This window comes from Balaenoptera borealis (genome assembly GCF_965194805.1).
Source record: "Balaenoptera borealis genome assembly, chromosome: 9".
Taxonomy (NCBI): Eukaryota; Metazoa; Chordata; class Mammalia; order Artiodactyla; family Balaenopteridae; genus Balaenoptera; species Balaenoptera borealis.
The window spans coordinates 57,516,807-57,530,862 of NC_138873.1; the positions used below are offsets into that span (position 1 = coordinate 57,516,807).

At 39.9% G+C, this 14,056-nt stretch overlaps 1 protein-coding gene and 1 long non-coding RNA gene across 9 annotated transcripts in view; one reads left to right on the forward strand and one right to left on the reverse strand.

The window, feature by feature from the left end:
- Nucleotides 1-14,056, reverse strand: part of GRIK2 (glutamate ionotropic receptor kainate type subunit 2) — a 640,648-nt gene that overhangs the window by 604,759 nt on the left and 21,833 nt on the right. The window lies entirely within an intron of this gene.
- The window catches only part of LOC309634845, a 354,268-nt gene that overhangs the window by 64,224 nt on the left and 275,988 nt on the right, over nucleotides 1-14,056 (forward strand). The window lies entirely within an intron of this gene.

A 14,056-nucleotide genomic window follows, 5' to 3' on the forward strand; every position in this document is an offset into this window, starting at 1 on the left:
TCATGAGGTCCCATTTGTTTATTTTTGTTTTTATTTCCCTTACTCTAGGAGGTGGGTCAAAAAGATCTTGCTGTGATTTATGTCAAAGAGTGTTCTGCCTATGTTTTCCTCTAAGAGTTTGATAGTGTCTGGCCTTACATTTAGGTCTCTAATCCATTTTGAGTTTATTTTTGTGTATGTTGTTAGGCAGTATTCTAATTTCATCTTTTACATGCAGCTGTCCAGTATTCCCAGCACCACTTACTGAAGAGACTGCCTTTTCTCCATTGTATATCCTTGCCTCCTTTGTCATAGATTAGTTGACCACAGGAGCACGCGTTTATCTCTGGGCTTTCTATCCTGTTCCACTGATCTATATTTCTCTTTTTGTGCCAGTACCATATTGTCTTCATTACTGTAGCTTTGTAGTATAGTCTGAAGTCAGAGAGTCTGATTCCTCCAGCTCCGTTTTTTTCCCTCAAGATTGCTTTGGCTTTTTGGGGTCTTTTGTGTCTCCATACAAATGTTAAGATTTTTTGTTCTAGTTCTGTAAAAAAATGCCACTGGTAATTTGATAGGGATTGCATTGAATCTGTAGATTGCTTTGGGTAATATAGCCATTTTCACAATATTGTTTCTCCAATCCAAGAACATGATATATCTGTTTGTGTCATCTTTGATTTCTTTCATCAGTGCCTTAGAGTTTTCTGAGTACAGGTCTTTTACCTCCTTAGGTAGGTTTATTCCTAGGTATTTTATTCTTTTTGTTGCAATGGTGAATGGTATTGTTTCCTTAATTTCTCTTTCTGATCTTTCACTGTTAGTGTATAGGAATGCAAGAGATTTCTGTGCATTAATTTTGTATCCTGCAGCTTTACCAAGTTCATTGATTAGCTCTAGTAGTTTTCTGGTGGCATCTTTAGGATTCTCGATGTATAGTATCATGTCATCTGCAAACAGTGACAATTTTACTTCTTCTTTGCCAATCTGTATTCCTTTTATTTCTTTCTCTTCTCTGATTGCTGTGGTTAGGACTTCCAAAACTATGTTGAATAATAGTGGTGAGAGTGGACATCCTTGTCTTGTTCCTGATCTTAGAGGAAATGCTTTCAGTTTTTCTCCATTGAGAATGAGGTTTGCTGTGCGATTATTGTATTTTGCCTTTATTATGTTGAGGTAGGTTCCCTCTATGCTCACTTTATGGGGAGTTTTTATCATAAATGGGTGTTGAATTTTGTCAATAGCTTTTTCTGCATCTATTGAGATGATCATGTTGTTTTTATTCTTCAATTTGTTAATATGGTGTATCACATTGATTGATTTGCGTATATTGAAGAATCCTTGCATCCCTGGGATAAATCCCACTTGATCATGGTGTATGATCCTTTTAATGTGTTGTTGGATTCTGTGTGCTAGTATTTTGTTGAGGATTTTTGCATCTATGTTCATCAGTGACACTGGTCTGTAATTTTCTTTGTTTGTGATATCTTTGTCTGGTTTTGGTATCAGTGTGATGGTGGCCTCGTAGAATGAGTTTGGGAGTGTTCCTCTATGTGCAATTTTTTGGAAGAGTTTGAGAAGGACAGGCGTTAACTCTTCTCTAAATGTTTGATAGAATTCACCTGTGAAGCCATCTGATCCTGGACTTTTGTTTGTTGGAAGATTTTTAATCACAGTTTCAATTTAATTACCTGTGATCGGTCTGTTTATATTTTCTAATTCTTCCTGGTTCAATCTTTGAAGGTTGTACTTTTCCAAGAATTTGTCCATTTCTTCCATGTTGTCCATTTTATTGGCATAGAGTTGCTTGTCTCTTATGATGCTTTGTATTTCTGCAGTGTCCCTTGTTACTTCTCCTTTTTCATTTCTAATTTTATTGATTTGAGTCCTCTTTCTTTTTTTCCTGATGAGTCTGGCTAAAGGTTTATCAATTTTGTTTATCTTCTCAAAGAACCAGTTTTCTTTGTCTCTATTTCATTTATTTCTGCTCTGATCTTTATGATTTCATTCCTTCTACTAACTTTGGGTTTTGTTTGTTCTTCTTTCTCTAGTTCATTTAGGTGTAAGGTTAGATTGTTTCTTGAGGTAGGATTGTATTGCTATAAACTTCCCTCTTAGAACTGCTTTTGCTGCATCTAATAGGTTTTGGATCATCCTGTTTTCATTATCATTTGTCTCTAGGTATTTTTTGATTTCCTCTTTGATTTCTTCAGTGATCTCTTGGTTATTTAGTAGTGTATTGTTTAGCCTCCATGTGTTTGTGGTTTTTACATTTTTTTCCCTGTAATTTATTTCTAATCTTATAGCGTTGTGGTTGGAAAAGATGCTCGATATGATTTCAATTTTCTTAAATTTACTGAGGCTTGATTTGTGACCCAAGATGTGATCTATCCTGGAGAATGTTCCATGTGCACTTGAGAAAAAAGTGTGATCTGCTGTTTTTGGATGGAATGTCTTATAAATATCAATTAAATCTATCTGGTCTATTGTGTCATTTAAAGCTTCTGTTTCCTTATTAATTTTCTGTCTCAATGATCTGTCCATTGGTGTAAGTGAGGTGTTAAAGTCCCCCACTATTACTGTGTTACTGTCGATTTCCTCTTTTATAGCTGTTAGCACTTGCCTTACATATTGAGGTGCTCCTACGTTGGGTGCATATATATTTATAATTGTTATATCTTCTTCTTGGATTGATCCCTTGATCATTATGTAGTGTCCTTCCTTGCCTCTTGTAACATTCGTTATTTTAAAGTCTATTTTATCTGATATGAGTTTTGCTACTCCAGCTTTCTTTTGATTTCCATTTGCATGGAATATCTTTTTCCATCCCCTCACTTTCAGTCTGTATGTGTCCCTAGGTCTGAAGTGGGTCTCTTGTAGACAGCATATATATGGGTCTTGTTTTTGCATCCATTCAGCAAGCCTGTGTCTTTTGGTTGTAGCATTTAATCCATTCACATTTAAGGTAATTATCAATATGTATGTTCCTATGACCATTTTCTTAATTGTTTTGGGTTTGTTTCTGTAGGTCATTTTCTTCTCTTGTGTTTCCCACCTAGAGAAGTTCCTTTAGCATTTGTTGTAGAGCTGGTTGGGTGGTGCTGAATTCTCTTAGCTTTTGCTTGTCTGTAAAGCTTTTGATTTCTCCATCAAATCTGAATGAGATCCTTGCCAGGTAGAGTAATCTTGGTTGTAGGTTCTTCCCTTTCATCACTTTAAATATATCGTGCCACTCCCTTCTGGCTTGTAGTTTCTACTGAGAAATCAGCTGTTAACCTTATGGGAGTTCCCTTGTATGTTATTTGTCGTTTTTCCCTTGTTGCTTTTAATAATTTTTCTTTGTCTTTAATTTTTGTTAGTTTGATTACTATTTGTCTTGGCATGTTTCTCCTTGGGTTTATCCTGCCTGGGACTCTCTGCGCTTCCTGGACTTGGGTGGCTATTTCCTTTCCCATGTTAAGGAAGTTTTCAACTATAATCTCTTCAAATATTTTCTCGGGTCCTTTCTTGCTGTCTTCTCCTTCTGGAGCCCCTATAATGTGAATGTTGGTGTGTTTAATGTTGTCCCAGAGGTCTCTTAAGCTGTTTTCATTTCTTTTCATCCTTTTTTCTTTATTCTGTTCCACGGCAGTGAATTCCACCATTCTGTCTTCCAGGCCACTTATCCGTTCTTCTGCCTCAGTTATTCTGCTATTGATTCCTTCTAGTGTAGTTTTCATTTCAATTATTGTATTGTTCATCTCCGTTTGTTTGTTCTTTAATTCTTCTAGGTCTTTGTTAAACATTTCTTGCATCTTCTCGATCTTTGCCTCCATTCTTTTTCTGAGGTCCTGGATCATCTTCACTATCATTATTCTGAATTCTTTTTCTGGAAGGTTGCCTATCTCCACTTCATTTAGTTGTTTTTCTGGGGTTTTATCTTGTTCCTTCATCTGGTACATAGTCCTCTGCCTTTTCATTTTGTCTATCTTTTTGTGAATGTGGTCTTCGTTGCACAGGCTGCAGGATTGTAGCAATTATTCTCGCTCTTGCTGGCTGCCCTCTGGTGGATGAGACTATCTAAGAGGCTTGTGCAAGCTTCCTGAAGGGAGGGACCGGTGGTGGGTAGAGCTGGGTGTTGCTCTGCTGCGCAGAACTCAGTAAAACTTTAATCCGCTTGTCTGCTGACAGGTGAGGCTGAGTTCCCTCCCTGTTGGTTGTTTGGGCTGAGGCAAACCAGCACTGGAGGCTACCCAGGAATTTGGTGGGCTAATGGTGGATTCCAGGAGGGCTCATGCCAAGGAACGCTTCCCAGAACCTCTGCTGCCAGTGTCCTTGTCCCCGTGGTGAGCCACAGACATCCCCCCCCCACCTCTGCAGGAGACCATCCAACACTAGCAGGTAGGTCTGGTTCAGTCTCCTATGGGGTCACTGCTCCTTCTCCCTGGGTCCTGATGCACACACTACTTTGTGTGTGCCCTCCAAGAGTGGAGTCTCTGTTTCCCCCAGGCCTGTCAAAGTCCTGCAATCAAATCCCGCTAGCCTTCGAAGTCTGATTCTCCGGGAATTCCTCCTCCTATTGCCGGACCCCCAGGTTGGGAAGCCTGACGTGGGGCTCAGAACCTTCACTCCAGTGGGTGGACTTCTGTGGTATAAGTGTTCTCCAGTTTGTGAGTCATTCACCCAGCGGTTATGGAATTTGATTTTATTGTGATTGCGCCCTTCCCCACTGTCTCATTGTAGTTTCTCCTTTGTCTTTGGATGTGGGGTATCTTTTTTGGTGAGTTCCAGTGTCTTCCTGTTGATGACTGTTTAGCAGTTAGTTGTGATTCTAGTGCTCTCACAAGAGGGAGTGAGCGCAGGTCCTTCTATTCCACCATCTTGAACCAATCTCAATGATTCTCTTAATAGAAATTTACTGTATTTCCTTTCTTTGCCACAACAACACTGAAATAAAGAACCACTTACTTATGTCTTTACACATAGTGCATTTATTCATGTGGGATAGGTTCTTACGAGTATATTGCTTGTGTGTATATATTTAATTTTAATAGATACTGCCAGATTGCTTTCCAAAAAGGCTGTAGTGCTTCACATTTCCACCAGCAATGTATGAAAGTACCCTTTCCCCCACATCCTAGCCAGCAATATATGCAAAAGCTCTATTCTTTTTCTGCCAGACCAACGAGTGTGAAGTGATATACTGTTTATTTTCAATTTGCCTTTCCCTGACTGCTGGTAAACTTGAACATCTTTTCATACGCATATTGGCCAAGTGCCCTTAAAAATGAAGAAGCTCATTTTTTTCTTCTTTTTTAGGGATACCCCATAGGGCTTTTTAAAGTATACCTAAGAACAAGCTTATCTAGCCAACCCATGTGAGTAAAATGGGATTTCCTCTAGATATTCAAAACTAAATCAGTCTGGAAAAGATACTCAGTTGTGTTCCATATAGAGTCATTGGGGATTTCCCTAGTTCCCACCTGACGTATCTAAGTGTTCAGTTTGGCCAAGGGTTTGTCTTGTGGGGTTGTGGACTGAGAGAAAGAGAGTAAGGCATGAAGACTGAAGTTCATCGGTGGAGTCAACTGGGTAGTCAGCAATGCCTTCAAACTTTTTATATTTAGCACGTGTAATAGTATATAAGCCCCTCTGCTCTCTGGTAGGACACATCCCATGTGGTAATAAATTAAAACCAAGAGAGCACTGAGGTATTATGGCAACATGAAAGTTCATATGAATTCCCATAAGAGCCATAAGAAAAAAATTCAAGGAAAATATAAAAAAGACTCTATACTGAGTTCTAAGAGGTGTCCACACATAGTCACACAATTGGTTTTCCTGGTCATGTTCTAATGTTGAAAAATTCAGGGAGGAATACACACACGACATTAAAATCATGTCATTTGATTTTTAATGGTAAAGAAATATTTGTGGGCACTATATTGAGTTTATATTCAAAAGCGTCTTTTTTTTTTTTTTTTCTTTTTCTTTTGGCTTTTTACTAAGGAGTAGGGGTGGAGTAAATATGAAAGGCTGGGATTATTTCCTTCCAAGAATGTACTCGATGAAATTTTAAACTTGAATTGTTTCTCTAAAAGGACTGAAAAAGAAAGGAAGACTTCATCAGGTAGGACATAAAAGTGCTAAACATTGAGAAATCAGAGCCATAATGATGCTCCAAATTAGCTTCCCTGAGGAGGGGATTCTGGCCACAGCCCTTGTTAAGTGCTGTAATGTGTAGTGAGTAAAATGAATTATTCATGTAATACTTGAACATACTCTGGGAATTTCTGACGACTCCAGGAGAAATATATGATTTGTCTTTCAGGTGATAAGAAGAAACTGGATCCTGATTTCAAGCAAATAATACAATTCAAGAGCAGCTTGCACTGATTTCATAATCTTTAGAATCCACCCCCCTCCCCAGTAAAAGCAGAGAAAACATAATTTAATCAACTGGGTAAGAACCTGTGCTGATTATCTGAGCACTCTTCTGATATTCTCAGAGATGCGACTGCCATTCCTAATGCAGGATTTGTATTCAGCCTGCCTTTCTAAGTACACAACTGCTGTTATTTGTGTATGTGAATTATTTCTTCTATAACAAGGCTGGAATTACATTTGGGAATTTAATTCAAATTAAGTATTAATAATAGGAGCAACTTTTTTAATGTCATAAAAAGTGCCATTGGTACTTAAAACATAAATTGTCACAAAGCATCCTCCCTCTCCCTGCATACCTTCAGGTTCTAATCCCATCATTAAATTTTCTGTTAATTTATTTTCTAAGTTATTACCAATGGAATGAAGGGAATCCAAGTGAGAGTCAATGCTCATTTATTTGAAATTGCTTTAAAATTCTGTTTGTTTGTTTTTTTTTAAAGAACATTCAGCTAATATTTACTCTCTTTTCTTTGGGAACCTGGTGGCACAAATGGCCTAAGGATGCTTTCAAAAAGATCAGGGATTTATTCAAGCTGCATTACTTGTACTTAACTGCTATTTATTAAAAGTTGGCTAGTAAAGAATTAAGAAAATGAACCCAGGATGATAATAACTTCAAATAGTACTAAGCAAGGTAATGTTCTTTAAATTCTCAGGACTCATGCTTTGGTAAATGGAAGAGTATTGGGAATGTCTCCCTTTGAGAGACAAAGAGTTAATGAACACAGATTAAGGAGCTCCCCCTCCCACCCCCCGAACAATGGGAAGGTCCCAGTCACTGCTCTTCCTACCCACTGACCCTGCCTCCTCCTCTTCCCTCTGGGTGACTATTTCATAGACCCACCTCTAGGCTGCTAAGGGCAGAGCCATCCTTTATGTCATGCTGCACAGCTCACTGAAATGACACAGTTCTGGAATAAAGCACACCTTGCCATCTGCCCACAGAATGACACTCCTCAGAGCAAGAGGTAGCAGCAGATCAGTAGCTGGATGAACCAGCTGGCTGAAGGCTGACCAAGTCCTACCTTGAACATTCCTAGTTGTCTCATGCTGAAAAGTGGACTTTTGCGCTCCTCCCACCGCCAGTAAGGTCTCAAAATGCAAGAGAGCCACCCCTAGAGGCAGGGTGAGGGGAGGGGCAGAGAAGGGGCCCAAGATGTCTGGATTCGATGGCACTGAGCACTGAGCACCGCCCCCCCGCACCCGCCCCATTCCCACACACTCGTCCCTGGATCTGTGTTTGTTTCGCTTGGTCTTACCCACCCCTGTGATGGGAAGATAACCCTTTTTCCATTCTAATTTTGCCTCTGAAGACTCCTGTCTTTTGGCAGAGATTTAGAAAATCTAGTAAAAATATAAATATCACTAAAAAGAATAACTCAATATTTGTGAAAACTCTGTCCTTTCCAGTAAGGTATAAACTCTTTAAGGGCAGGAACAATGTCCATTTCTGTTCATGCTGTAAACCCAGTGGCTAAAACACAGCACCTGACACAAAGTAACCACTCAATAAATATATTAGGTTAACCAGTGGTTTTCAAATTTGCCTGGGTAAATTTGAAAACCACCTGGAGGTCTTGTTAAACCACAGGTTGCTAAGCCTCATCCTCAGTTTCTGATGCAATAGATCTGGGGTGGGATCTGAGAATTTGCATTCCTAATAAGTTCCCAGGTGGTAATGCTGCTGGTGGTCCAGAGACCACATTTTCAGAAACACTGCATTAAACCATATGAAATTATCATTTTTGTTGGTCCAAAAATGGCCAAATATTAACAATCTCACATGATTTAGTTTAGCATGTTTATGAGTTAATAGATATGAATAGATAGATAAATATAATGTAGGCATTTATATTCTTTCTTGAGCTTATTCCAGAAGCCAGCATAAACGCATATGGCAGGTTAGAGAGCATGGGCTCTGGAGCCAGAGAGACCTGCATTTAAATTCTCACTCTGACACTAGGTGTAATGCCCCAGATAACTCACTTATCTTCTTAGAACCTCAGTTTTCTTGTCTCTAAAATGGGGGTGATGGACTTGCAGTGAGGATTGAATGAGATAACATATGAAAAATACCTGCATTGTATCTGGCCTGTGGCAGATATTCAATAAAGAGTAACCATCATCATTATTAATTTCACCATTATTATTATTATCATCTTAACATTGGGCCACACTCTAGAAATTAGAATAACTCATGTTCTTCTATGCATTTTCTCTCTGTAAGAAGTAAACCAGAATTGGGAAAGGCTGCTTGAGGGTTATTTCAGAAGAGCAATGGTTCTTCATGCTGAGGAAAATATTCTTGTTATGGCATGCAATGCCTGCTCTAGGTTCGACAGTGGGCTTGGAGAATCCCACATCGCAATCATAGAGCAGCAAAATTCAACTAAATTCTACCAAAATTTATTGAAATGAAAGGATCAGAAGACTTACTATCAGAGTCTAACCCAGCTTCAAACTCCTCAATATCTGGAACATTTGGGAAAAGTTATTTAACTTTTCTCAGCCTGTTTCCTCATCTGTGAAAGGAGATTAAGAGCACCTACTTTTTAGGCTTATTATAGGAATTAAATAAATATTGTGTATGCAAATGCATACAAAATGCAAACCATTAAACAAGTATACTTGTGCAACATGCAATAAGACAGTCCAAGTTTCAACCACACTATCCCACTGTCCCTATAAGTCCACCTGTACGTGTCATACCTGTGTGTTGATTTAGAGTTTCTAAAATGTGGTCATTGTAGCTGTACAATCTCTAATTATCTCAGGACCTCAGCCATCCTTCAATATTACCAGTGAGCCCAAATATCTCCACCACCACCCAGCCCCATTGCACAGGCCCGTATGAGATTTTGGTAATTTAACAAAGCCACTAGTTACACAAAGAGTGAAAGAGATACACTGAAAATAGGATGATTATGAGTAAAAGGAAATGGAAGTGGGTCCTGCAAAGGTGGGAGGGTGATGGGAAAAGATCCTACACCCCTGTGAAGAATAGATCACATGACAGAACCAAGTAAAAGAAGTGAGTAAAACCAGCTTGCTGCCTAGGCTGAGGAAGACGAAAAAAGACAAGGCATTGGAGCTGTCCACAGGGAAGGAATGAGTCAGAGAAAGGTAAGCAAGAGGGAAAACAATGTAAGTTGTATGAGAGGCTTTCTTCTTTCCTATCTTGGGTGCAGCTAACTCAGACATCTCTACTCTTAAAGGCTAGGGAAATCATGTAGACATGACCACATTAAAAATAGCACATTCAAGACTTTCCAGTAAAGATTTGAAATCTCCTTGGCATGTCAGGGTGACCCTGCTACTGGAGCTCTCAAATAAATGAGAGGAAATGGATAATAACCTGGGTTTGGGGGCTCATTCTCTTCCAGATCTCATGGCTGTCATTTTGCAGATGCTGTTTAGAGTAGCTATTTCTCATTCAATTGATGTTGAGGACATTGACATTTCCATTATAATAATTTAAGAAAAGAGGAACAAATGGTGATTGATGAGAGCGGATTAGCAGAGGGAACAAAGGCGTCTCCTCTCCAACCTTCCCTCACCTGCCCAAACAGCACCCTCACAGAAAACCTCAACCACCCCATCATGCTGCCTTGGAAAGACCACATGGACAGCTGCCTTTTTGGCCAACCAGTGTGAAATGAAACAACAAGAAAAGAAATGAAGCACAAGAGACAAGCATTTGCAACACTTAGTCTCAGACTTTTGTAGGGTAGTATTTTGATTCATGGAAACTTGAATACAAAATTTTACAAACTTCAGTGGAAAAAGCATTTTCACCCCACCCCTCCATATGTAGTCTGGTACCAGTCCATAAAAGGGTTGTTAAACTCTGCATGGACCACTTCATAAAAATAGGCTCTTTTATCTGCTGCCAGAGAGCAACAAAAGAGCTCTTGCGTGTCTGTGGAGATTCTAGGATGATGTTAGGATGGATAATAGAGAGACAAATACTTGCTAAAATATTGTCTGTTACTCCCAGAATCACTATAGCAATACCCAAGCCAAGCAGCTGAGAAAAGCCTTAACACACTATGCAATTCAAATGCAACCCATCACTGCTGCTGTAATTACAGGCGCCTGCCTTCCTCCTCTCAGATCTGTGGATAAAAGCCTAGGGCTGAATTTGTATCTCAGCTGCACAGAAGCCGAAGCTAGTAGTCAATAAACACAGAGGACTCTGCGTTTGACAGACAGGCTCTTGTAGGATAGACAGCTAACCTATTGTTCAACAGTTCGTCCACACTCAGATTATCAGGATGACAGAAAGGGAAGGGACGTTTTTGGATGCTCCCTAAATGCAAGGACTTTATCTCATTTAAGCCCCACAACAACCATAGAAGTGAGGTGTTATTATCCTTATTTTTTAAATAAGAAAAATGAGGCTCAAAGGTTGAGTCATTTGCCTCAGGTCGCACAGCTTTGTAAGGTGTGGAATTGGCCCTGGAATCCAGATCTTTCTGACCACATTGTCCATGTCTTTTCCAGCTCAGTCTGGAATTGGGCTCCTGGCAATAGTAGGTTATTAGCAGTGGGCTGTGGTGCTCATAACTTGTAAACTCTCAAAGGCTGACGCATGGCAATTTTCAAATGAGAATTCTGCACCTCCATCCTTTTAGGGGGAGGTAGAGTGATCAAGATTTAAGATTCCACCATGGCTATATCCGTGTGCAGGCGGATCAGAAAATATTGAATGTAAGGGCAACCTAAAAGATTAAAAAGAGCACATCAGGGTTACTAGGGAAGGAATACTTAGGAAGGCACAGAGAGGCAAGACTTCGAATCTCTAGAATCTCTGTCTTCTTAAAATGGGACTGCAAACATTTGTGCTGAGGTTACACAGACTGTATTAGAGGATGGGGGAGAGTGCCCACCAGCCACGTGGAAATTTACCTTCGTACACAGATAAGTTATTCTCAGATTTTTGCTGTACTAACATTGAACCCACTTCCTTCTCTCTGAGCAGGCCAATTGGGATCTCCTTCCAGTGATGTAGGCTCCTCTCAAATATAGATCCCAGGAGAATCACTTCCAATTTCCCACTCTGTAGATCACAGCATTAGTCTATCTCAAAGGCTCCAGCCACACGTTTTTATACCATTTTACTAGGAATTTATGAAGCCTTAACATATCCAGTTTTTAAAAATATGATCTTAAATACATAGAAAAAAATAAATCTACTATTGAAAAATATGCCCTTTAAAGAAAAAATTGGGTAAACCTAGCAACAAACCCTGAGGAATTACCCATTTCAAAATGTTGTTATGTGGAAGTGGCTTTGAAGTTCAATTTAATTTCCTGGAAGCCCCAAACAACGCTATTTCCCTACAGAAAATAACTAAGCATCAGGGATGATAATGTGATTAGCAAGTAAAACACCTGGAATTTGCTTAGCAAATCAGAAAGCAAAGAGAGGACTGCTGTGAAACTGCAGCAGTTCCTCCCCTGCCCAACCTCATCACCAGCACTGAAGAGCCATCCTCATCTTCAGAAGTAGGCAGGGGGGTCAGGCCTGCCATTGTAGAGAAATACCCCACTATTTGTCACCTGCCTAAAGGCCTATTGGGTCCTGGTTGATCGTCTGGCCCCTCATGTTCCTGAAGGGCACCCCACTGGCCTGAAAAAAACCACATAGGACTTCTGGGGTGTGGAGGGTGTCCAATCATCCTTCTGAGAATAACATAATATGTAGATGCATCTGATCTAAATGAGCCTGAACCAATTACAGAAATCAATACTTTGTGTTGCAAAACTAATTAAATGATTGACCAATTGATTGATTATATTAACATTTAGGTTCTTATATGCCAGGCCCTTCATTAAGCACTATATGTTATCTCTTTTAATCCCAAGAATAACTTTATAAGGTGAATAATATTATCATCCCCATTTTATAAGTAAGGAAACTAAAGCTTAGGAAGATTCAGCAGCATGTTCCAATCATATAGCTCAAAAGCAGCAGAGCCAGGTTCAAATTCAGATATGTGTGAATCCAAAACCCAAGCTCATGACCTTATAATAGAAGAACTGGTTGATAATTAACAAACATCTATATAGTGGAAAGTTAAGACACTTAAAAAACCGTTACACAGGGCTTCCCTGGTGGCGCAGTGGTTGAGAATCTGCCTGCCAATGCAGGGGACACGGGTTCGAGCCCTGGTCTGGGAAGATCCCACATGCCATGGAGCAACTAGGCCCGTGAGCCACAATTGCTGAGCCTGCGCGTCTGGAGCCTGTGCTCCGCAACAAGAGAGACCACGATAGTGAGAGGCCCGCGCACCACGATGAAGAGTGGCCCCCGCTTGCCACAACTAGAGAAAGCCCTCGCACAGAAACGAAGACCCAACACAGCCATAAATTAATTAATTAATTAATTAATTTTAAAAAGAAGAAAACCGTTACACAAAAATACTTGAAAACAGAAAAATGTTCACAATAAAGTGTTAAGTGAAAATAAATTAACAAAACATGTATAGTACGAGTCAAGGATAAATCTCAAAATGACATTTATGGTGAAATAATGGGTGATTTTTAAATAATTTTTTATATATTTTCCATTTTCTACAATAACCGTATTACCTTTTTTTTAATTTATTTGTTTATTTTTGGCTGCGTTTGGTCTTCCTTGCTGCGCACTGGCTTTCTGTAGTTGCAGCGAGCGGGGGCAACTCTTCGTTGTGGTGCACGTGCTTCTCATTGCGGTGGCTTCTCTTGTTGCCGAGCACGGGCTCTAGGCATGTGGGCTTCAGTAGTTGTGGCTCACGGGCTCTAGAGCAGAGGCTTAGTAGTTGTGGCACATGGGCTTAGTTGCTCTGCGGCATGCGGGATCTTCCCGGACCAGGGATCAAACTCGTGTCCCCTGAACTGTCAGGCAGATTCTTAACCACTGCGCCACCAGGGAAGTCCCTACTATATTACTTTTATAATCAATCAAAATATTTTGTTTTAATTTTAAAAGGCTAGCAAATACAAACAAAATGATAACAGTGGTTTTAGTTGAATGGCACAATTATAAGAGGTTTTATTTTCACTTTTACACTTTTCGATATTTTCCCAAATGTATCAGTACTACAGTGCATTACTTCATAACCACACACACACATAAAGTTAAAAACTCTAAAGAGCTGAGCTCCTTTCTAAAATGTTTAATTGGATGCCTGTGGCAGAGACTACCAGTGGTCCTTCAATATTCATTCTCTATGTCTTCTACAGAAATAGACCCTGAGATTTTCAACTGGGCACATTTCCTGTAATAGGGCTTCAATTCCCAGCCTCCTGTTTGCCCAGGCGTAGCCATGTGCCTAAGTTCCTGTCAATAGGATATGAAGTAAAACGGTGTGTGCAACATCCAGGAGGTGTCCATCCTGCTGTTGGGAAGGTGCATGAGATCCCTAGAGCTCCACTTTAGACCATGAGAAAGTCCACACCAGATGCCAGATATAGATGCCAGAAGAGAGAGCTGGAAGCGGCATGGACCCCAGAAGGCTACAGATCCACCACACCATCCCTGACTTGTATGTGAGACAGAAGTACACATCTATCTTGTTTTGTTTTGTTTTTCTGGAAGGTGGGGTGATGTTTTTGTGATATGTTACTGAATCTACATCCTAACTAATACGGTACTTAAATACTTAAA